The 3,744-nt window shown below is 35.9% G+C and overlaps 1 non-coding gene across 1 annotated transcript; it reads right to left on the reverse strand.

Moving 5' to 3' along the window:
* Window positions 1-2,354: 2,354 nt before the first annotated feature.
* LOC129504678 (small nucleolar RNA SNORA1) lies at window positions 2,355-2,483 on the reverse strand. The gene has a single exon (XR_008663406.1). It is a non-coding gene; the product is annotated as a small nucleolar RNA SNORA1 (small nucleolar RNA).
* Window positions 2,484-3,744: the final 1,261 nt, after the last annotated feature.

The raw sequence follows: 3,744 nt of genomic DNA on the forward strand, positions 1-3,744 counted from the left end.
TTAAAGGTTTATCTGCATTGTTGCTTAATGCTATTTGCTCATTTTCGGCGTTCCTAACACATGACAAACAAGCCCTTGTTCACTCAGAATATTTTAAAGTTTTTGTTATTACCAATAACACTACCATGAATATTTTTGTACATGTCTCCTGGTGCATATATGAGTTCTTCCAGTACCTAAAATCGAAGTGTGCAATTCCAGAAATGGAATTGCTAGAATTTATGCTCAACTTTACAAGATTGTTGTAAACAAGATTTTGATTGTTTTCAAGTGGTCTGTTATCAGCTGAATCATCTACTAGCGGTGTACTGCCATCAAGTATTACCTTTGTTCCACATCATCGAGGACACTGGATATTGTTGGAGCTTTTAATATTTGACAATTGGGGATCCCTGGGTGGCGCAGTGGTTTGGCGGCTGCCTTTGGCCCAGAGCGTGATCCTGGAGACCCAGGATCGAGTCCCACATCGGGCTCCCGGTGCATGGAGCCTGCTTCTCCCTCTGCCTATGTCTCTGCCTCTCTCTCTCTCTCTCACTGTGTGCCTATCATAAATTTTTAAAAATTTAAAAAAAAAATAAAAAAAATTTGACAATTTAGTGGGTGTAAAATAATATTTCATTATAATCTGAATTTAGATTTTCCTGAATTTTAATAAAGCTGAACTATTCTCACTGGGCTATTTACAATTCATGTTTTCTTCTCCCTGTATTGCACTTACATCTTTTGCTCTTTTATTTTTTTCCATTTTCTTACTGATTTATATGTGATCTTTATATGTACTTGCATATATTTTAATATGCATATGTATTTTCTATATACTTATATATTTTGATGCTTGACACTTACTTGAGGGGCAGATATAATTCTCCCCATTGTGGCTTATCTTTTCACCTTTTTAATGATACCTTTTATGTCAAATATAGGAAGCTTCAATATACTTAGTGTCTGGTGTGACTTAAAATCCTTCCTTTTCTATGAAACACAGGATATCCTTAAGACAGGATTTCTCCTGTTTTCTTTGAAAGCTTTTAGAGTTATTTGCTCTTTTGACTCCATGTCTTTACCTAGAGTTGATTTTGGTGCATGCAGTAATGTAGGGATCCATTTTAATTTTTTTATATAAATAACCAATTCTCACAGCACCTTATAAACAAATCGTCCAATATCCTAACTGATCTGCCATGCCAGCTCTTATAAATTGGTCCAGAAAGAGTGAGCATTCATGGTTTCCTTATTATACTCCACTACTGATTTGGTTATCTCCAATTAATACATCATTGCCTTAGTTTCTACGGCTTTATTAGTCTTGGTAATTGGTAGAGCAGGTTCTTTATTGTTTTTAGAAGAATATCTATTATTTGTATCTATGATAGCTGTGTATTCTCCACTTAAATAGGGTTTCTGTAATGATTGTCATAAAGTTGATAATTCTTCATAATGTTGTTATTCATCTTTTGATGGTTTATTCCTAAGTCATAGGTCACTCTTGTCTTTTTAAAGACTTGATTTTTTATAGCAGAGGTATGTTCACAGCAAAACTGAGAGGAAGGTACAGACTTCCCATAGACATCTTGCCCCACACATACATAGGCTCCCCCATTATCGAAATCCTCCACCAGAGTCTTACATTTGTTGCAAGATGACTCTACAAGGACACGTCATTATCACCCAGGGTCCATACCTTGCATTAGATTCACTCTTAGTGTCACACATTCTATGGGTTTGCACCAGTGTATAATGCCATGATGATGTCGTCCATCACTAGCATCCTAGTTTCCCTGCCCTGCAAATCCTCTGTGCCTGCCTGCTCATCCTTGCCCCTCCCCGCAGCCCCAGGCAACCACTGGTCGCACTGTGTCCACTGGTTTTACCTTTTCCCAGAATGTCACTGAGTTGTAATCATGTGGAAGCTTTTCACTTAGTAATATGCACTTAGGGTACCACCACATCTTCTCAGTACTTGGTAGCTCCTTTTTTTAGTGCCAGTGTTCCACTGCCTGGTGTTGCCTGTTGTTGAATGGTTTTTTGCTGCTGTTGCTCCCATTTGAAAATGCAACTGGCTTTTGAATATAACATATTTGTGAATCTCATGGTTTTATATCTTCCTTTTCAATTATACCTTTTACTTTTTGGTGCCTTGCCATATTAGTGAGAGTACAGTAGACTTTCAAAAAGTCCCTGCCTGTAATCTTTGGAATCTAATTTCTTTAAGCAATTGATTTTAGGGCCTTAGAAGTTAAATTGTACAAAGTTCATTGATTGTTATTTTGTCAAGTGATTTAAAAATATATTATTCCTTGTTTCTAATACTGAAAAGTTTTGTTCCATCCACATTTAACTGATGAGCCTACAAGAAATGTTACAGGTCTCATTCTTGCCCTTGCAATAATGGAAGCATAATCTTATCTGTGTCTCAATGTAGCCACATTAACCATTAGTAGACACCACAAACAATCGTGCCCGCTTTCATCGAGAATGAGGCTTGGAGTAAATAGTCTTTTCTAAAATTCTGTGACATGAACTATATTTTATAAATGCACAAACTAAATTCAACTGGCAAATCAAGTGGTAAGACTTAAAATTAAGGTAATCATTTAGATGAATTAAGTGTTTGCAAATCCTTATGATGATAGTTTCATGGAAAGAGAATGGAGAGGTATATTTCTAATCTTTTTCCATAATGCAGATTCTCATCATCTTCATTTTTGGATTTCTGCAAAAACAATCCAGCGTACTACCTCTAATCCAACCTCCAGTTGTAGCCTAAGTGATTTTTGCAAAGTAATTTTGTATTTTAAACTGCTGACCTGAAACAGATGCCCAAGTCCTCAGTATGACTTACAAAGGTCTTTTGCAATCAGGTCCCTTGCTTTTTAAGAGTCCTCCAAGCTACAGACTTTATCCAAACTACCCAGTTATGACATTATATTGCTGTGCTAGTCTGCCACACTTTGTACCTCTATAAAGGATGTTATTTCTTACTCATCCTAAGATTTTAATGTCACCGAGAAGGCTTTCTGGACTCCCTCAGGCAGAAAGGTACTCATGTTCACCCTTCCTTATTTTCAAAGCACTTGGTAGTACAAGTAGTCTGGTATTGGTAGCAAATGCTTGGTTCACATTTACCACTTACTCATTGTGGGACTTACACCTTGATTTATTTATCTGGTTAATTAAGTTGCTAGTACCTATCTCATAGGATTATGAGATACATAAAACCAGGCCCCAGTAATTATTGCGAGTGTTCCAAAAATGTTTTCATTTTTATATAAACCTTTAAGTGTCTGATGTGCACAAGATGCCAGGAATATATCTAAAAGATGAACAGGACACAGTTCCTTTGCTATGACGACAGGGAGTCATAGGACAATAAAACTAAACAGTGTAGTAGTACCACTATAGAAAGATTACTCAGTGAGTAAATTTACTTGAGTGAATTGTCAATACACATATATATATAATATAATCTTTAAAAAGTTTTATAAGTGTAGACTTAATAAGAACAAATGACAACTTCCAGCAACTGGCACTGGATTAACTGCGGTTACATTCTGTGTTTGTAGATAACTAAAGGCATAGTCTGTTTCAACTGTTGGTTGTAACTTTCACATAAGTACTATATAAAAGAATGAGCAATCAGTAGTATATACTGAGTTTTTACTGAACTTGGACAAAAATGTTCTATGTATTAGCATATATGAAAAATTAAAATGCCTGTTGAAGCACTAAATCAAACACAAAACA

Source organism: Nyctereutes procyonoides, unplaced genomic scaffold (assembly GCF_905146905.1).
Source record: "Nyctereutes procyonoides isolate TBG_1078 unplaced genomic scaffold, NYPRO_anot_genome, whole genome shotgun sequence".
Taxonomy (NCBI): Eukaryota; Metazoa; Chordata; class Mammalia; order Carnivora; family Canidae; genus Nyctereutes; species Nyctereutes procyonoides.